Source organism: Apium graveolens, chromosome 3, assembly GCF_009905375.1.
Source record: "Apium graveolens cultivar Ventura chromosome 3, ASM990537v1, whole genome shotgun sequence".
In the NCBI taxonomy this organism is placed as follows: domain Eukaryota; kingdom Viridiplantae; phylum Streptophyta; class Magnoliopsida; order Apiales; family Apiaceae; genus Apium; species Apium graveolens.
The window spans coordinates 156,864,846-156,888,024 of NC_133649.1; positions in this window are offsets into that span (position 1 = coordinate 156,864,846).

Genomic DNA, 23,179 nt, shown 5'->3' on the forward strand with positions numbered 1-23,179 from the left:
ATAAATAAATCTGAAATATTTTCTAAAATATAAAATTAATTACATATTTAATTATTTATTAATTATTAATTATTTAAAAATGATTAATTATTTTGATAATTAATAAATTTATTTTCAATAATTCATAATAAATTCATTTTAATTCCAAAAATTATGGAAAAATCAATTTTATTTCTAATTTTCCCCAAATAATTGTTTAGAAATATATTTAAGGTTCAATTATTTTGAATAATTAATTATATTGTATAATAAATTGATTTATTCCTATTTATTTAATAATAATTGAACCGTTTATCCGATTTAAACGAAACGAAAGCCCTTCGACTTAGAAAAATGATTTGTTTTCAATAAAAATAGTTTCAAATCCTAATTTCTTCCGGAATCAAGTCGGCTTTCGATATTTATTTACTTATAGACCTTATTAATTATAGAGACGAGTACAATAAATTCGGAAAAATTAGGAAACGAGCCAGATATTGTTCGATAATGCGAATATTGATTCGATTTAGATTCTAAAACTATTTTTAAGCCTAGAATGACTATGTGACTTATATGCTATGTGAATTATGTGGTTAATAGAGTCTTAATTGCTAGTAATTATCTTACGAGTCAATTATAAGCGTACGGGTAAACGATAAGGGCTACGTGAAGTCGGTTCGAGACGTGATTAATGTAATATCCGGGATATAACGTGTAATTATTTTTGTTAATAAATAAATATTTTGTGACTATTATATGGATTTTGGGTGAGTTATCTGTGATTGGTAATTGTGTTTGGATGTTTAAATGTGGTAAAATTTGATTATTTTAATTTTTATATGTCCAGATAGAGTATAGATAATTGTGAGATTTTTCCTATTAATTTTTATGTTGTTATATGATTTTATAAATGATTTATGGATTTAATAAATTATTTTTCAAGTATTTATAAACTATTTTTTATAATCGGGAACCAACCGACTTCAACCATTTTTACGTTTTTACAACCCGAAACTCTTCCGAAAACTCCTTCCTAACCTAATTGTAATATTCTGAGCATTTTCCATGTTTTGATTTTTTCGATCCAGAGTACGGTTTTCTCCGCGCGGGTCCCGGCGCATTATTTTCGATACCAAAATTTATTTTGGTAAATCGATAAAACCCGTATTTTCGAGAAACAGGATCTTTTTATTAAACTATTATAATTATCATCTCGTAATACATGTAACCAAAGCGCTGAGACCAAGACCGTAGTACAAAATGTACAGATTTAGATAATTATCCTAAACCGGTACCGTTTCGGATCTGTTTTCTCAAATAAATATAATATTTTATATCTGATATGATCCAACGAGATACCAATATTTCATAAATTTAAATAGCCAATACAGTATTGTATTTTGTACAGATAAACATTATAATACAATAAAAATTTATAATTATCCAGAGAAACGAATAGTGTTTTTCGTGTTCTTCGCAATCGAACGAGGATTTGAAGGCGCTATTGGAATCCGATGGAGGCATATGAGTAGTCGAATTGAAGCCCTAATCATGTTCTATCCGATTATGCGATCAAATCAATCAGATAATTGGTAAAGTTTTAATTTCACTTTTTAGGGTTTAACACTCAAATTAGGGTTTTTGTTTTTAATGATTATTTGGTTGTTGTGATGTTATAAATAGTTTTATCTGTCAAATTGCAATCGATTCAGGTATATAATTGTGTTAATTGAGTTCTGAATTAGTATAGTCGAGTGTATTATTTTGATGGATTTTGATTTTTGATTTATGAGATTCTTGATGATTATTTTGCTTACTGTGATTGCTGGGTTAGATTTGAATAGACGTAAGCTTTAATTTGCGATAGGTTTCATGGTTTATTGCTGAGTTTCAGTCGAGATCGGAGTTTCACCGGGATGTCGCCGGTGTTCTTCGAGGATTTGATCGAAGATCGTTAATGGTTGATTGTTTGTGGCTGTTGTTGGTTCTATTAAATTTCTGGGATCATATAGAGTGAATTCGAAAAGAAAACATAGTAAAACAAACAGATATAAGCGTTGATTGGGATCCCCGTAGTTGGCCGGCTGTTCGCCGGATTCTGACCGACCTGAATCCGGGAAAAAGGTCCGGGGACCCTCAAACCCGGTTCCTACTTCGTTGACCCGTTTCTGCCCCGTAGTTTAACCCGAGTTTGATCCTCCACAATCCAAAATTCTGTTTTAAGAAGTGTTTCTGGATTTAAATATTTTATAATAATTCAAAAATCCATTATTTAATTTCTGAAATCCATTTTTAAATGCTAAAATCATTATTTTAATTCTAAAATTTATTTTTAATTCAAAAATAAATCTGTTTTATTTTATTAATTAATTTCAATTAGTTTTTTTAATTATTTTAATTAGTCGATTAATTTAATATTAATCGATTAATTAACTTAATTAATTATTAATTGATTTTAACTGATTTAATAAATAAATTTAATTATTTATTTTGATTTAAAAATTCCGAAAATTAGTTTCGAGCTTTAAAATATTATTTAAAATTATTTTCAAGGCTCGATAATTATTATAAAATAATTCGGAGACACGTGTTAATTCTGAAAAATATTTAAAAATTCGTATTAAATACCAGAAAAATTATTTTAACCCCAAACCTTCTTTGAAAAATTATTTATATCAAATACCTTGAATGCTATGTGTTATGTGCTATGTGATTAATGTGATATATGGCTATGTGCCTATTGATTGGTTGTTTTAGTCATAGCTTTTCATCCGTAAATCGGATTTGGGTGAAACGAAGGGTAGATGAAATCTTATAACGTCTATGTGGCAATTAGAATAATGTAAGATGCATATTGATAGATACTTATGATGCCTAGCAGAGTAAGCGAGGCGTATAAAAGGAAGCAGGTGATCAGAGAATAGAACTGATGTGTAGAAAATAAGGCAAGTGATCAGTGAATAGAAGCGAGGCATAGAAAGTAGACAAGTGGCTGTTGAATAGAATCATTAGACAAGTACAAGTGAAGCTGGAATCATTGTTGTAAGGCAAGTACTTCTGAACATTTCTTGAGATATATTGCAAATATTCCTAAACTCTCTCGTGATATATTGCTAGTATTTAAAATAGTTATGCTTTATATTGTAAGTACTTTGAATCATTCAACCTTGAACCCTGATCATATCAATTGATCTTTGAGCTGTAAGCCTTATTTTTTGTGAACCACCCATTGTTGATTTACCGGATACTAAACCATACAAATACAATACAACTCCACAAATACATACCCACTATACACCAAACACTAGAACATAATTTCTTGAACATACAGAAACTTTTAAACTCGATCATCCCTAAACCTTGTAAAATCATTGTTCATCTAATACCTGATTCTCCTACAGGCCGGAGGCCATTTCTTATACATACCTTGATATACCCTCGTGATACTCATGGATTGCATCATGCTTTTATACAAATGCTTTATCACTATTGAATATGATCTTGTTTTATTGAATTATATTGTTTATCATACTGAACTATTTTAGTATTGGATAATTTTCTTTATGTGGACCAGATTCGTGTTCAGACCAGATTTATGGTCGAATTAGGTCAATGAGTTCCTTGGATCCAATTTATAGAACAAAGCTGTGTGCCTTGCTCGGGGTTAGTGCGTGACATATCAGCAGCCTGACCTTGGTTTTAAAACTTTAAATGAATATCCAATTCTAATGATTGTTTAACAAGAATTTTGATTCTTCTAAATTATCTCATTTGATCATGGTTTAACCCCAGATATTGCTATTATGACTTGCTGAGCTAGTTAGCTCACTCTTGCGAATCTGTTTATGTATTGTACAGTTAAAAAGGGAATGATAGATTACAAAGGTTCCCAGTCCAATATGCGAGCTAGGATTCCAGGACGACTTGGTTCGAGCCAGCATAAGCTTTAAATTATAGATGAGATATGCAAGCTTGTAAGAATAATTTCATTATCAGTTGTAAGTTAAAATAGTTGGGATTTGGTACGATGTAATAAAAGTTAAGGTTGTGGCTTGTTTTCATACTTTAACCTGTTGTGATCCGTGATTGTGTAAAGCAGGGTCATTGTAAATAATATTTCATATACAGGTTTACATATTGTGTGTGTGTTGTGGACCCCAAACTTCTGACCCGGGTTTGGAGGGCCCCACAGGTTGATATCAGAGCTACATGTTATAAGTCACTGAAACAAGCCTAGATTATCGGGATTGGGTAGAGGGTTATGATTAGGAATAGGAGATAGAAAGATAAGATGTCGTGAGGTTGAGTGCGACTGTATAGTAGGTTTTCGGTACGATTTGTGCTGCGATTCGAGATTCTTATCTTGTAATGTGATTTCTAGATAACGGCAATCGCATATCCTATTTTCCCTGTATCATCTGATCATTCAGAGCCTTTTTTTCGAGGGCCGTCATTTTCACCCATATTTGATTTGTACTTTGTTCTTCCACCAGTATTAACTGTATTACCTCTTGCTGCACTTTTTAAGCTATTCTACGCTATTTTACCACCCCCTGATGTGAGACCATCCATTCAAGAACCCCCATCTATTGATTCTAGTTCTACCGAACACTCAGCTATGAGTGCATCTTTACAGTTTATCTCCCACCTTATTCAATACCATCAATTTGAGACATGATTCATGGAGCAACAACACCTACAAGGATAGATTCGAGAGCTACAACATGTTGTGAATATCGAGGAACTGAGAAAGGTAAGAAAAAGTCTAGAAAGAATATTTATGTGTTCCGAAGGATAGCTGCTGCCAGATTAAATGAAGCCAGTAGGGAATGGGCCACCCATGATTAGCTTGTGGGAATGACTAAATGAGTTTTGAAAGAGTTATAGAAGAGTATAAACCTGGAGTTTTCTTGGAACTAGATGACGGTGTTATGATGAAAATGATATATATAGTAGCAATGTGATGTGACATTAACAGACTTGTTTTATAGAGAAGACTTGTTGACTATTGGAAATACCTGTTGTACTTAAAGATAACAAAAATGATGATGGGAGTATTAATAGTATGAAGGCTTTGAAGTGAAGTTATGAATAAGACAGTATGCAACAATAATTGAAGTTTTCATTGATTAAGGAAGGCAAATGGACCCAATAAAGGAGAGAAGATAGATCAAAGTAAATGAACCTTTAGGTGATTAGTACCTTGTTATGGTCAAGGAGGACAACAACCAACTCATATAGTAAAGACGACCAGATGTGCATTTTTATAATTTTTAAACAAGTTCTTGAAAAATCTTTTCTTAACAAAATTTCCAAAAGCCCTTTTGAATAAAAACATTTTAAACAACGGTTGTCAAGTTACTACTTGAGTTTCTTGTTTGTTAAGAAAACCCAGATTACCTGAAAGGATACTTATTTCAGACTTAGTATTATTAATTTAGAGGACAAAGTAACCCGTAATTATGAAGAAATTTGATTATTCCTAACAGAAAGGTACAAACCTTGTTTAATAAGATTAATAACATAATCAGTGTATGGGGAAACTATTCATCCAATTTCTGAGACCAGTAGAGTTTAAAGAATTCATTAATTCAAAAGAAGCCTGAGCATAATCGAAGAAGGATGAGCAAATTTCAAGAATTTTCTAAGAGCAGAAATTTTTAGCAAAAGAATCGATATGTTGAATGATCAGGGTTATTCTATGCTGCAAAGATGGAACTTGAAGTTATCATGTAAGAGCGCAATTATAATCGAATTGTTAAAGTATTATAGGTGCAGGTACGACGCTAAAGACACAAGACTTCATAAGTAAGAATCTATTATAGTGCTTAATTTACGCAGGCATTTCAGCGAGCTTTCTGAAGTTATTAAATGAATCGAATGGGATCTATTGATCGAACAAGCTCAGAAGATCTATATATAAGTGAAAGGTGGATGGTGACCAATGGTATCATTCCTTTCTCCAATATTACAGCGTATATTCTTTTCGATTCCCGAATATGTATAAACTTCTTTCATTAATAAATTCTTTAGGGTGATAAGAAAAAGAAGAATATTGCATTCCTTTCAAATTTATTTTTCCCCCTCATGTTTTGCTTTATGATTGGGACAAGTAGTGTTATGGTGAGACACTTTGTCGGAATGACGAAGAGTCGGGTGGGATGCCACCTAATCATGTGATGTACACCATATGGTATGAAAGACTGACCATCTTAAGTACTGATGTTGTTGTCTTATTCATATTCAAATCATTACTTCTTCTTTCTTTTCAACTCTAAGTTTATTGAATTATGGACCCTTCTAGTTGTTTTGTTGCACTGTCTTTCTTTACGAAAGTTTCCAAACATAATCAATCTACCAAGAACCAAGAAGATAAAGTTCCAATCATTGGATTCACATGTTTCAAGTATGGAAAAAAACCGGGGCATATGGCAGCGATTATAAATCATGAACCCTAGTCAGTGATACGTTGAGAATTATGGGATATACTCTCCTCCGATGGTGAACAAGCCTCCAATAACAAGAGTTTATAAAACGTCGGTGAAGGATGCTATTCAAAATATGGATGTGATGGCAGGAATGCTTATTGTGAACTCTTTTTATGCTAATATATTAGTGGATTCGGGAGCAATTCGATCATTGTTTCTCAAGATTTTATCGATAAGTTGAATTATTAAATAAGATCATGACTAAAGGATTAGCAAATTACGAACATGTATATGATAACCAAGTGTGTAGTAATTATGAGAGTGAGGTTTTTGGAAATAAGTTTATGCTAATTTGATACTGTTGAAAAGAAAGAATTTGACGTTATTTTAGGAACGAACTGACTGTCTAAGTATAATGCTCAGATAGACTGTCATGATAAGAAGATAATTCTGAAGACCCCATATTGAGAAGGTGATGATGGTTAGAGGTCAAAAGCAAGCAAAGAAGTTGTAACGATGATTCAAACTAAAAGGTTACCATGGCAAAGATAGGAGCACTATAGTGAATATGTGATAAATAGAAGTTAGGAGCCGACAAAATTTGAAGATTATATAGTAATCAATGAGTTTCAATACGTGTTTCCAGATGAATTACCAAATTTTCCTCCAGATAGAGAAAATTAAGTTCGCGATCGACTTAGCACCTGAAACGAAACCATTGTCCAAGGCCTCGTATAGAATGGCGCCTGTTGAGATGAAGGAGTTAGAAAATCAATTTCAACAGTTGTTAGCAGAAGGAGTGATTAGACTTAGTGTACCCCATGAGGTGCACCGATATTATTGGTTAATAAGGAAGATAGAAGTATGAGATTATATGTTGACTAGCGGAAGCTCAACAAGTTTGCTATCAAGGACAAATATCTGCTACATAGAATTAAGGGTTTGTTGACCAGCAAAAGGAAGCACAATATTTTAAGATGGACTTAAGATTTGGGTATTACCAATTGAAGATTAAACCTGAGGACGTATCGAAGACAGCTTTCAGAACTAAGTACAGTTATTATGAAATTTTAGTAATGTTACTGGGATTGACCAATATACCAGTAATATTTAAACTTGATGGACATAACTTTTAAGGAGTATCTGGATAAGTTGTATCTGTGCTTACAGATGATATTGTGGTTTACTCGAGGTTAACGGAGGACCATGCAAAATATTTAATGATAATTGGGGAGTCTGAGCAGAAAGAAGTTGTATTTAAAGTATTTAATGAAAATTTTGGGAATTCTGAGGAGAAAAAAATGTATACAAAGTTTTCAAAGTGTAGGTTTTGGTTGCACGAAATTCAATCCAAAATAATGAAGGAACCAAGGTGGATCCAGCATGGATTAAAGCTGCTTTGAATGTAGAAACACCAAAAGCACTGGCAAAGGTGAGAAGCTTATAATATCAACATAATATTATCGAAAATTTGTTCAAGATTTCTTGAAGATTACAATATCTTTGACGAAGCTTACTAGAAAAAAAATGAATGAGAAGTTTATATGGAATTGAGAAGTGTGAAGAAAGTTTTGCGAAGTTAAAGGAGAGATTGATCACGACACCTGTTTTATCACTTCTAGATGATCAAGACGAGTTTGTAACCTATAATGATGTTTCTCATGAGGGATTCAGTTGTGTGTTGACACATCATAATAAATTTATTGCACATGCATCTAGACAACCGAAACCTCATGAGCAGAAGTGTCCTACTCATGACTTGGAACTAGCAGTAATAGTATTCGCTTTGAAGATTTGGAAAACATTACATGTATGGAGAAAGGTGTGAGATTTATACGGACCATAAGAGTTTGAAGTATGTATTCACGAGGAAAAGCAAATGTAGTGGCAATGCGATAAGCAAAAAAGAGAAAGTGAATGTAGAGACTGCACCAGAAGAATTATCTATGGAATTTCAGAAGTTGGAATTGGAAGTCAGAATTTATAATCCAAAAGAAGCAAGGATGTATAGTATGACCTTTCGGCCAGAGTTGTTAAGAAAAGATAAAGAGATGTCAAGAAGAGATACTGGATTAGGATGTTAACAGTTTCATAATAGGAAATTTATGTACTCAGAAGAATGATCACGGTATTCTCAGAATTTTCTCCAGAACTTGGATGCTACAAGTGGCAGATTTAAGGAATGAGATCCTAAAGGGAATTCACAATACTAAGTATTTAATCCATTCAAGAAATGCCAAGATATACAGAAATTTAAAGAAGAATATTGATAGCCAGATATGAAAAGGAAATTTTAAAATAGATTAGAAGGTGTTAGGCATATCAAAGAAGTAAGGCAAAGTGTCAGAAGCCTAATGGAATATTGCAACCATTAGAGATGCAAAATGAAAATAGAAGCATATTGCTCTGGATTTTATAGTCAGATTACCAAGAATGAAAGCAAACCACGATGCCAAATGGGGTTATGGTAAACAAGTTGGCTAAGTTAGCTCATTTTCTACCTATTAATGGAAGATTTTCATTAGACAAGTTGGTTTACATGTAATTGAAGGAGATAGTAATTCGTCATTGAGTTCCTGTGTCTATGATATTTGACCAAGATTCGAGATTTAATTCAAGGTTCTAGAAAAGTTTATGAGAATGTGTAAGAAGCTAAGTTGAATATGAATACAGCTTATCATTCACTAACTGACGGCCAAAATGGAAGAACGATTCAGACAAATGAAGACATGTTACATATTTGTGCCATTGACTTCAAAGGAAATTGAGATGAACATCTACCTTACTGGAATTTGCTTATAATAACTATTACTATGCCAGTATCAGAATGCCTCCCTACGAAGCTCTTTATGGACGTAAACGTCGATAACCAATATATTGGAATAAAGTCAGAAAATGTAAGATACTTGGACCCGAAATGGTGCAATAGACAAAAGAAGTTATTCATAAAAGGTTAATTCCGGAACAAGATCATCAAAGGAAATATGTAGATCAGGCTAGAAAGAATACGGAGTTTGAAGAAGGAGATTTAATATTGTTAAAAGTGTCCCCGTGAAAAGGGATCATCCACAATCGGAAAGAAAGGAAAGCTGAGTCCTAAATATGTTAAACCTTTTGAAATTTTGGAATGTGTTGGTAAGATAACATACGAGTTAGCTTTAACCCCGCAGATGCAACGTATTCATAATGCTTTTCATGTGGCAATGTTTAAAAAGTATAATCTAGAATTCTAGACATGCAATAAAATATAAGCTGATAGAACTTTAGGCAGAGTTGTCCTATGTTGAGAATCCAATAAGGATCATAGAAAAGGGAGAGAGAAAGTGTTAAGAAAGAAAGTTATAAAGTTAGTAAGAGTATTGTGGAAACCCAAGGGTTGAAAAGTCAACCTGGGGTTCACAAAGTGATATACGTGAAATAATACCCTTAGTTATTACTTAATTGATTCTGGGGACAGAATCCTTTTAAGGAGGGAAGGATGTAATATCCGGGATATGATGTGTAATTATTTTTGTTAATAAATAAATATTCTGTGACTATTATGTGGATTTTGGGTGAGTTATATGTGATTAGTAATTGTGTTTGGATGTTTAAATGTGGTAAAATTTGAGTATTTTAATTTTTATATGTCCAGAATAAAGTATAGATAATTGTGAGATTTTTTCCTATTAATTTTTATGTTATATGATTTTATAAATGATTTATGGATTTAATAAATTATTTTTCGAGTATTTATAAACTATTTTGTATAATCGGGAACCAACCGACTTCAACCGTTTTCATGTTTTTACAACCCGAAACTCTTCCGAAAACTCCTTCCTAACCCAATTTTAATATTCCGAGCATTTTCCATGTTTTGATTTTTTCGATCCAGAGTACGGTTTTCTCCGCGCGGGTCCCGACGCATTATTTTCGATACCAAAATTCGTTTTGGTAAATCGATAAAACCCGTATTTTCGAGAAACGGGAATCTTTTTATTAAACTATTATAATTATCATCTCGTAATACATGTAACGAAAGCGCTGAGACCAAGACCGCAGTACAAAATGTACAAATTTGGATAATTATCCTAAACCGGTACCGTTTCAGATCTGTTTTCTCAAATAAACATAATATTTTATATCTGAAATGATCCAACGAGATACCAATATTTCGTAAATATAAATAGCCAATACAATATTATATTTTGTACAGATAAACATTATAATACAGTAAAAATTTATAATTATCCATAGAAACGAATAGTGTTCTTCGTGTTCTTCGCAATCGAACGAGGATTTGAAGGCGTTATTGGAATCCGATGGAGGCATATGAGTAGTCGAATTGAAGCCCTAATCATGCTTTATCTGATTATGCGATCAAATCAATCAGAGAACTGGTAAATTTTTAATTTCACTTTTTAGGTTTTAACGCTCGAATTAGGGTTTCTGTTTTTAATGATTGTTTGGTTGTTGTGATGTTATAAATAGTTTTATCTGTCAAATTGCAATCGATTCAGGTATATAATTGTGTTAATTGAGTTCCGAATTAGTATAGTCGATTGTATAATTTTGATGGATTTTGATTTTTGATTTCTGAGATTCTTGATGATTGTTTGCTTACTGTGATTCCTGGATTAGATTTAAATAGACGTAAGCTTTAATTTGCGATAGGTTTCATGGTTTATTGCTGAGTATCATTCAAGATCGGAGTTTCATTGTTTGTGGTTATTGTTGGTTATATTAAATTTCTGGGATCATATAGAGTGAATTGGAAAAGAAAATGTAGTAAAACAGGCAGATATAAGCATTGATTAGGATCGCCGGAGTGGGCCGGCGGTTCGCCGGATTTTGACGGACCGAAATCTGGGAAAAAGGTCTGGCGACCTCAAACCCGGTTCCTTCTTCGTCAACCTATTTCTGACCCGCAGTTTAACCCGCGTTTGATCCTCCACAACCCAAAATTCTGTTTTAAGAAGTGTTTCTGGATTTAAATATTTTATAATAATTCAAAAATCCATTATTTGATTTCTAAAATATATTATTAATTCCTAAAATCATTATTTTAATTCTAAAATTTATTTTTAATTAAAAAATAAATCTGATTTATTTTATTAATTAATTTTAATTAATTTTTAATTATTTTAATTAGTCGATTAATTTAATATTAATTGATTAATTAACTTAATGAATTATTAATTGATTTTAATTGATTTAATAAATAGATATAATTATTTATTTTAATTTAAAAATTATGAAATATAGTTTCGAGCTTTAAAATATTATTTAACATTATTTTCAAGGCTCGATAATTATTATAAAATGATTCGAAGACCCGTTTTAATTCCGAAAAATATTTAAAAATTCGTATTAAATACCAGAAAAATCATTTTAACCCCAAACCTTCTTTGAAAAATTATTTAAATCGAATACCTTGCATGTTGTGTTCTATGTGCTATGTGATTAATGTGATATATGGATATGTGCCTATTGATTGGTTGTTTTAGTCATAGCTTTTAATCCGTAAATCGGATTTGGGTGAAACGAAGGGTAAATGAAATCTTATAACGTCTATGTGGTGATTAGAATAATGTAAAATGAATATTGATAGATACTTATGATGCCTAACAGAGTAAGAGAGGCGTAGAAATGGAAGCAGATGATCATAAAATAGAATTGATGTATAGAAAATAAAGCAAGTGATCAGTGAATAGAAGCGAGGCATAGAATGTAGATAAGTGGCTGTTGAATAGAATCATTAGACAAGTATAAGTGAAGGTGGAATCATTTGTGCTAAGGCAAGTACTTCTAAACCTTTCTCGAGATATATTGCAAATATTCCTAAACTCTCTCGTGACATATTGCTAGTATTTAAAATAGTTCTGCTTTGTATTGTAAGTACTTTGAATCATTCAACCTTGAACCCTGATCACATCAATTGATCTTTGAGCTGTAAGCCTTATTCTTTATGAACCACCCATTGTTGATTTGCCGGATACTAAACCATAAAAATATAATACTACTTCACAAATACATACCCACTATACACCAAACACTGGAACATAATTGCTTGAACATACGGAAACTTTTAAACTCGATCATCCCTGATATCATCAAAGAACTAAACCTTGTAAAATTATTGTTCATCTAATACCTGATTCTCCTATAGGTCGGAGGCCATTTCTTATACATACCTTGATATACCCTCGTGATACTCATGGATTGCATCATGCTTTTATACAAATGTTTTATCACTATTGAATATGATCTTACTTTATTGAATTATATTATTTATCAAACTGAACTGTTTTATAATTGGGTATTTTTTTATGTGGATCCAGATTCGTGGTCAAACCAGATTCGTGGTCAAATTAGGCCAATGTGTGCCTTGGATCCAGTTTATAGAACAGAGCCGTGTGCCTTGCTCGGGGTTAGTGCATGACTGATCAGCAGCCTAACCTTGGTTTTAAAACTTTAAATGAATATCCAATTCTAATGATTATTTAACAATAAATTTGATTCTTCTAAATCATATCATTTGATCATGGTTTAACCTCAAATATTGCTATTATGACTTGCTGAGCTAGTTAGCTCACCCTTGCGAATCTGTTTATGTATTGTACAGTTAAAAAAGGAATGATAGATAGCAAGGGTTCCCAGTTCAATGTGCGAGCTAGGATTCCAGGACGAGTTGGATCGAGCCAGCAGAAGCTTTAAATTATAGATGAGATATGCAAGCTTGTAAGAATAATTTCATTATCAGTTGTAAGTTAAACTACCTGGGATTTGGTACGATGTAATAAAAGTTAAGGTTGTGGCTTGTTTTCATACTTTAACCTGTTGCGATCCGTGGTTGTGTAAAGTAGGGTAATTGCAAATAATATTTCATATACAGGTTTATATATTGTGTGTGTGTTGTGGACCCCAAACTTCTGACCCGGGTTTAGAGGGTGCCACAATTAAGATACAAGTCGACTAAATAAGCATCTTTCTTTGATAGATACGAAGCCAACAAGGCGGACCGAGCCAGTGTTAGAGAATTGTGATATACTTGTGAGAGATCGCGTGAGAGACAGGTTTTTCCCTTATTCTAAGTTCAGAACAGTAAATTACTTACTTCTATTCAAATTCTCCACTCAGTAAACACTGATAATTCTGATTCACATACACTGATACATAATTATTGTTCTTTTTTTTTTCATTTCGATTCCTGATTTCTCTTGGTTCACTGAATACTCTATTCATATTCTAATAGATTATATATATATATATATCCTGATATATTCTGATGTTGGGATACATCAAAACATAATGATTGTTCCGGTTTCTCATCTATGGACTGGATGGTGATGATGAGGATCAGATATACACTTGATCCTATGGACTGGGAATTAACCGGATCCATATTTAGGGCCGTAGAGCCTGGGTACCCGAATGGATCTATACATAGAGGTATAGATCTGCACTATATCCTGACTGATCAGCAGGATATGGGTGCAAACTTATGTCCAGTCTAGTTTATTGATAATCGCCGATAGTGGCCTTCGTTATTTCCTTACAGGGTTACATCTTTACAAATTACCGTTTCATTTAGCTTTCTTATAATATTGTTTATATTGTGGACTTGCTGAGCAAATTATGGCTCAACTCTTTTTTGTTATTCACTTTGTCTTTTTCAGTCAAGAAAGAGAATGAAACCTATCCGGACTCGTGTGGTAAAGAAGCGTGTCAAAAAGCGGGACCCTCTAGCACCAAAGGTGCTGATCCCAATAAAAGAAGAGAGCTTTGAGCCATCCGAGCAGATGTAGTATAGATAGATGTGGTGTATGTTTGAATAAAATAAATTTAGCTTAAAAGCTTGTTAGATAACGGTTTATAATAAAGAGAGTTCTATGAGATTTTATATTTGGATTTGTAATAAAGATAATGCGTTGTTCTTATTTTCATAACTCAACCTTAAAAGATCCCGGATAGATGTAAAGGGGTTAGATATATATTTGCATAATTGTTATACATGTCGGGATTGTAATGGAGATTCGCAAGTAACCTCAGATCTAGACCCCAGATTTGGAGGGCGTTACATGAAGTATCTCATTCGGGGGAAGTTTCAGATATTTCAGTTATCACTCTCTACAGCTCAGGAAATGTCTAATTATCAACATCAAACTTGCTCTATCAAAGAAAATTGACAAGTACTCCTATTATCAACTCATCTTTTGAAGACACATGTATTAAGAAAAAAATTAGGAGAATCACTTTTAAAGGAATACTTGCACTGCAACTTTCTACTTAAGGAAGAACGCAAAAAAGTGAAAAAAGTTCTTCAGGAATCAACTTGGTTTGCATTTAAGTAACAAATGCTAAACTAACTTGGAACAAACAAAGTCAAAGAGCCGGTGCCTAGATCAAAAGACATTACAGTCAAAAGAATCAATTGGGCACTCTGAATCAAGATAGATGGAAATCGCATGATTTCAAGGAATAAGTCCAATACAGATGAATACTATCTAGAGAAAGTGAAGATCGATAGTGATATTCCCACCGGTAAGAAAGAAAGAAGCAATCAAAATCTTTCATGTATATTCAGCTCATGCCAGTTCCAAAAACTATTAAACTGGAACATACAGTGCTTTCCTAACTCAAGATCTTAAGAAATAAGCTTCTGTACCTCAATATCAGGATCTTGATGATTTAGGAATTACAAAGTGTGTGGACTAGCTTATGAAAGCACTATGTGAACTAATGCAATTTTCTAGAGTATGGTATGACTGCTCCCATCACTATTTAGCTAAGGAAAATTTCTTTAAAGGTACAAAAGTTAAAACTCTCCTCTTTTAGAATACATATTTCTCTAGTATAATTGAACATTTTTATGTGAATAATAATCCTTGTCTATACTATTGATGAATCTTGGAAAAGGTATATCAAAGTCAATAAAAAATTAAATTTAAAATGAGCATGATGAGTGAACTAACTTATTTTCTTAATGATCAAGTAAATCAACTGAGTGATGAAATCTTTATAATTCAAACATTGTTTATGTGCGTTCTCCTTCAGATGTTTGACTTAACTCATTATACATCTGCAAAATCACTCGGGCCAACTCTTGTCATGTTTGAAATGAATGCTAGCATGAACACTTAAAGATACAGGAGCTAAGTTGGTTCTCTTTATATTTAAACTTGCAATATATCAAAGATTATATTTACCACAAATTTTTGTGCTTACTTCTCAGTTTGTCTCCAGTATATTCTTACTCATAAACTTTAAAGTAATCATTCAGATATCTCAAAGGATCATCGATTCCTGGAAATTGATAACCTAGAGACTCTTAGTTTAATTTAATTAGTTGTCCAGATGCAGGTTGTGCAGTTTGCAAAAATAAAAGGAAAGAGTCTACAAGGAGTTGTCACTGTCTAGAAGTTAAACTAAAATCTTGAGCTTGTAAAGAACTTAACTATGTGTCAATCTCTACTTTTAATAATGAAGACACTGCAGCTGGAGGATATCGTTCACAACTCTCATTGAAAAAAGTCAATCTTTTGACTATGGCTTGCAGTTGGAGTGAACTCCAAACTACTGTGACAACACCAGAGCTTTTCCAATAACTGAATTTTTCAATAGTCAAGAATCAAGTACATTAACACGAGAAGATATCTCTATCAAGTAGAATCCACTTTCATAAAGTTGGTAAATAAGTTAGGCATGTTAAAATTTATATTGATCTTTATCAAATATATGCTTTAAGTAGCCAGATTGTATGCTATGAATTTCAAAGAAAATTTGTTCTCTATCAGTTTGATAATTACTGCTTAGAATACCAAGAACCTATTCAGTGAGTAGTTACCGTACAATCAATTCCTTCTACCCTGCAATGTCACGATTAAATACAAGGCATGGAACTTGTGTCAAGCCTATCTTATTTAATCATTTGCTTTCCCATTCACTATGCTTAGTTCTATTTAATATAAATTAGAAACTCCTTTCTAATTTCATTCACACTGGCCAGAGATTCCTGAACTAGCATAAGTGGATCAGCATTGAACATTCTCTTCCTTCACTGGAAGGGGTAGATCCTTTATTGATTATACACTATCTTCGTGTACAAATTCCTATACCCAGTAGATCCCTTATAATTGTCCCTGGAGACTAAGAACTAAACCAAAGCATAGTTCAGTGTACACAAGATGACTATGATGACCTCAAGTCTAAGGATACTTGTACAACTATCACTATATGAACAACTGCTGACACGTGAGTGAACTCCATCCATTGTTCAGCTGTGTGAGTCATGTTCAGTGAACTTAACTATAATAAGCACCTACATACTAGCTATAGTGTCACCACACAAATGTCTATGAGAACATACATCCTTCATAATGAAGCAAGCATAGTATGAATCGATCTTTGCGGATTACTAATTACCAGTTAGTAATCCTACGACCAAGAAATATTTAAGTTTAGAGTTATAATCTTTTAGGTCTCATTATTATGATCTCATCATAATCCTTAAAAAGCTTTACTCTAAACTATGGTATATCTTATTTAAACACTTAAATAGATAAAGCCCGCAATAAAACCAAAACAAGTCTTTTATTAATATCAATGAAATCAAAACAGATTACATAAAAGTTATTCATAAATCATCATACATGATTGGACTTAGGACAGATCTCTTTCACTAACTGAAAAGCAACCCGGATAGATGGATCTTGGGCCGCGTGGTCCAAAACAGCATACTCATCCTTCAGCGGGTACGGCTCCTTAGCAACTATCGTACCAAAAAATTTCCTATCGAACTCGGCTTCATTATAAACCCCCAGACCAGCATTCGGCTTCCTAGCGAATCCGGGCCTGATACTCCTATAACACCAACTTGTCTCTATCTCCTTACTCTTGGTGATAAAATAGTTCGGGACGTCCACCCAGAGCCCCTCCGAAGTACATGGAACCTTCCTACGGGATATCTTACTAATTGTCAACTTGGTAATGGCATTGGCATCCGAAATGGAAGCCTTCTTACCCATCTCGGTCCGGTCAGAGTCAGAGGAAGAATCAGAGTCAGAAGGTCCCGGGTAACAGGAGATATAGACTTTGGCACGAGCATTAGTCCAGACCAAATACCTAAAACAAATGAGATTGGTTAGTCTAAATCCATACAAATTCTTCATGTTATATCCTAGAATGTTCTGGACTACCCTATATTCAATTTTATTATATTATAAGCAACCGGTTAGGGGACGTAAACCCCTAGGAACAAACTAGGCTCAACCCCCAATAAACACCAATCAGCCAAACCTAGAGCAAAACAGTCCAGAATACGATTATAACGTGTACTCAAAATACAAAACAAAAACCCAACCGTAGTGCGGACTCAAATATTAACCAAAAAAACAGCGAGAAGCCAAACACAAAACTACAAATCCGGACCCCAAACTGTAGTCCTGACTCAAACACAAACCCCAATACCCAAGAACATCGTAAACCAAGAATTAAAAACCAAAATATGAACAAAACAAATATATATACACACATCCAAAGCCACCAATACAAGAACAAACATGTTGTTCATACAAACACAGAAGCAAAAGGTAGAAATAATATTACTTATTGGATATATGACAAAAAGAAATAATAGAGACATATACGATACAAATTACAGTTGAAAAGGACAGAGAAGGGAGAGAATATGGCGGAGATGGAAACGCCAAAAATAATCAAGCAACGCACAGCTTTGAAGAAAGGAGAAAAAGAGAGAAACAATACGAAGAAGAAAAGGGCGAGGGTAAAGAATAAAAGAGAGAACATAGGCGCCTTTTATAGGCATGGTGAAAACCAAAAGACTTTGCCCATCCATCACGCAGGGATATATATACACAATCATACATGTATATATGGTAATTAACGTGCATCATTATTACAACACGTCTTTTGAAAAAAGACAACTGTAATAATTCAAATCATTGGGGGGAAAATCCCAAAAACGTTTCAAATTCCAGTCTAGACACATACTCAACACAATTCGGACTGGGGGGCAAGCAAAACTAAAATTCTTCTAAAGACACCCAACCTTAGTCCTGATTGGTTGCACTCAACACAATCCAGACTGGGGGGCAAGCAAAACTAATACCCATCTTGTCTTTATGACGATCAAAGTGGCTTTGTGAGTGGGTCTGCTACGTTGTTATGTGTGTCAACTCTCTTGACGTCTCCTCTTTCAATACAATACAAGAAATGTTACCATGCTCCCACTAACCTTTTTGTAGACGCATGGTTCATCTATGTTTTTGATAAACTTAAACTCTTTGATTGTCTCATCAAAACTGGATGTTCCATCTACGAGAAGCTTGCTTTAAACAATATATGGTTCGCAGCAGCTTACACACTAAGTGTTCATTTCCCTTGGAAAGAAAACCCTCAGGCTGTGTCATATACACTTCCTCTTCAAGTTTCCCATTGAGGAAGGCCGTTTTCACGTCCATTTGCCACATCTCATAGTCGTAGTAGGCAGCAATCACAAGCAAAATCCGAATTGATTTTAACAAGGCTACAGGCAAAAAAGTTTCATCAAAGTCAATCCCTTGCCTTTGTCTGAATCCTTTTGCCACGAGCCTGGCCTTATAGGTCTTCACCTGCCCATCTGTTCCAATCTTTCTTTTGTATACCCACTTGCACCCAATAGGCTTAACACCTTCAGGCGCCTCAACCAGAGTCCATACTTGGTTGGTATACATAGATTCCATTTCGGATATCATGTCACTATGCCATTTCTCTGAGTCAACACTACTCATAGCCTCATTATAGGTCATAGGGTCGTCATCATCAATGATTAAAAACTCATTATCATTCTCAATGACAAGGCCATAATACCTCTCAGGTTGGCGAGACACTCTCCCTGACCTACGAATGGCTGTTGCACAGAAGGTTGTTCAGTCTGAACAGGTGTTTCCACTTGATCCGTAGTAGTTTGTGCTTCTTGAGCTTCATCAAGTTCAATTTTGCTCCCACTATTTCCTTCAAGGATAAACTGCTTTTCCAAGAAGGTAGCATGTCTGGAGACAAACACCCGATGATCGGTGTAAAAGTAATACCCTAAAGTGTCTTTAGGATATCCCACAATATTATATTTTCCAGATCGAGATTCCAGCTTATCTGGGTCAACTTTCTTGACATAAGCTGGACATCCCCAAACCTTAACGTGTTTAAGACTCGGTTTCCTTTCTTTCCTTATCTCATATGGAGTTTGAGGAACAGATTTGGAAGGCACCTTATTCAGTAAATATGCTGAGGTTTCCAATGCATAACCCCACAGGAATACTGGAAGATTCGCATAGCTCATCACGGACCAAACCATGTCTAACAAAGTTCGAATTCTCCTTTTAGATACCCCATTCAACTGTGGAGTATATGGAGGAGTCCACTGGGAGACTATACCATTTTCTTTGAGATAAGCTAGAAACTCTCCATTCAAGTATTCACCACCTCGATCTGATCGAAGAGTTATAATACTATGTTTGGTTTATTTCTCCTACTTCATACTTATATTCTTTGAACTTTTAAAGGCTTCAGACTTGTGTTTCATCAAATACACATATCTGAATCTAGATCGATCATCTATGAAAGCAATGAAGTATGACAATCAACCCATGGCTTGTGTAGACATTGGTCCACATACATCTGTGTGTACCAATCCTAGCAAATCTGCAGCCCTCTCTCCATGTCCACTAAATGGAGATTTGGTCATTTTACCCAATAGACCAGACTCGCATATATGATATGATTCAAAATCAAAGGGGTCAAGTAACCCTTCCTTATGCAATGTCTGCAGTCTATTTTCACTAATATGACCAAGTCCGCAGTGCCACAAGAAAGTGAGATTTCCATCATCCCTTTTTCTTTTATTAGTATGTTCAATTTATAGTAAATTATGCTCTACGTCACATACATATAGACCATTGTTTAAAATACCACTTCCATAAAGAACGTTATCTCTAAGAATTGAACATTTATTATTCTGAATAACAAACGAAAATCCAGACAAGTCTAACATAGAATAGAAATAATATTCCTCACAATCGAGGAAACAAAATAACAATTATTTAGAACAATAGTCTTGCCCGTAGGAATATGTAAATGAAATGATCCTACAGCTTCAGCAGTAACTCTTGCTCCATTTCCCATCCGTGGAATCACCTCCTCTTCTTCAAGAATCCTACTTCTCCTTAGTCCCTGCAACGAATTGCAAATATGAGAACCACAGGCGGTATCTAATACCCAAGTAGAAATTTAACTTAGTGACATATTAACTTCGATCATGAACATACCTGAATCAGAAGCGGTAGTCTCACTACCCTTGTTCTTCTTCAATTCTGCAAGGTAAACCTTGCCGTTCCTCTTCCAGTGCCCCACCTTGTTACAGTGAAAACAAACAGCTTTTGTGACGGCCTCAACCCCGGGGTCAAGAGTTGACGTCACTAAACACAATTACCAAAAATATAAACAACAGAATTATTATTAAAATATATTAACTTGACCCCAAACCAAGATCCGATCCAGGTTCAAGTATAATTCAGGTTCTCATTAATACAAACTCTTTATTCACTATCTAGACACACCAACTTTATTCAGCAACTCTTCAGACCTCATGGTCTGATACAAACTACCTCAGAGGAGCCAGGTCCAGTAGGGGCGGGGACACGGGTCGGTCTGACTGATCTTCTAGGCATCTGCGAAATATACATAACAGTTTGCAAGGGTGAACATAATCGCTCAGCAGTACCAAATATGAATAACAGATTAAAACAGTAATGTAACAATAATGGGAACAGAGCTGTAATCATGATAACAACATTTCATAATGATAATCAAAGTAAATGGATATCACTAACTAGCATGCTTTGTGAAAACAACATTATAGTGTGCTGCGTAATACCAGAGTCCAATTTTAGCATGCTAATCATTTTATAAAAACCACTGTATCAATCAATCATGCTTTCATATAATTCACAAATCCCAATCAGATACATAGCGGATATGTGAAGACAGCTGATCAGGCTATCAATACCAGACGGCTCTAACTGCCATCCCATTTACCTGTTCCGGAACTCAGAGACTAGCTAGGTCTCTTACCTGCAGGACTAATCGGTTTTATAATGCGCGCAACCGAATTAGCCTCTTACGCCACCTCAATAGGCCTACTCTGGCCCCAATGTATCCCATATCTGACCATTTTATCCAGTTTTCAAAAACACTTGTACCTATCTCATTTTCAAAATCATTTATTTAGCCAGCACACATATAAAATCCGTTTCGCAAATCATTCCATTTGAGACAGGTACCTTTCGAAGTTACTTTTCCCCAAAACAATTCGAAAATAATAATTTTATAACTACAGGGGATACGTAACTTAAAACATTTCTGTTCCATTACGAGAATAAAACATTTAGCTATTCATATACACTGAACCATAAAAAAATGGCCCGGGGTACTTGTCTTGCAACACTTTACAAACCCTAAATAGCTTTCACGCTGACTTTGATCCTGGAACAACTCGACTGAGATCTACAATTACAGAATACCCTAATTAGTTATACCGACATGCTTGATATCCTCAAATCCTAATAACCCAAATCCGACAACCCGACTCGTATTACTATTATACACATAATCATGTAATCACATCTCTCGATCATAGATAGGGGTAACACGTAACACATAATTATGTACGATTACAAATATATTTTTAGAAAATTTTGGCAGCAACTTCTTTATTTATAAGACTACCCGTCGATTATAATCGACGTCAACAATTACCAATAATCCACAACATTATTCCGTCCAAACGAACTTCTCATTCTTCCTGGTTAACTTGGTTAGTGGGGATGCAATCTTTGAGAAATCTTTCACAAACCTTCGATAATATCCTACTAATCCAAGAAAACTTCTTATCTCCGTTGGTGTTTTCGGTTGCTCCCATTTTGATACGGTTTCAATCTTTACCGGGTCTACTTTGATACATTCTTTACTTATTCCGTGACCAAGGAACTGTACTTCCGTCAACCAAAACTCACACTTAGAAAACTTAGCATACAATTGCTTTTCTCTTAACTTTTGAAGGGCAATCTGCAGAGGCACCGCGTGATCTTCTGGATTCTTCGAGTATATGAGGATGTCATCAATAAATACAATAATAAACTTATTCAGATATTCCTTGTATACCCTATTCATCAAATCCATGAAAGCTGCTGGCGTATTCGTCAATCCAAACGACATTACTAGAAACTCGTAATGGCCATACCTTGTTCGAAATGCAGTCTTGGAGATATCCTCGGGCTTTATCTTCAATTGGTGGTAGCCAGACCTTAAGTCAATCTTTGAAAAGTAACATGCTCCTTTAAGCTGGTCAAACAAATCATCGATCCGCGGCAAAGGATTTTTATTCTTTATCGTCAACTTATTCAGCTCTCTGTAATCAATACACAATCTCATACTTCCATCCTTTTTCTTCACAAATAACACTGGAGCACCCCACGGGGAAACACTGGGTCGAATAACTCCTTTATCCAATAACTCCTGAAGTTGCTTAGCCAATTCTTTCATTTCAATCGGGGCCATTCTGTATGGAGCCTTAGAAACTGGTTCAGCTCCAGGTACCAAATCAATGGAAAACTATATCTCACGATCAGGTGGCAATCCTAGTAATTCTTCTAGAAAAACGTCAGGGAATTCTCTTACTATAGGGATTTCATCCAAAATAGGGGTCTCTTTCTTCGTATCCATAACATGAGCCAAGT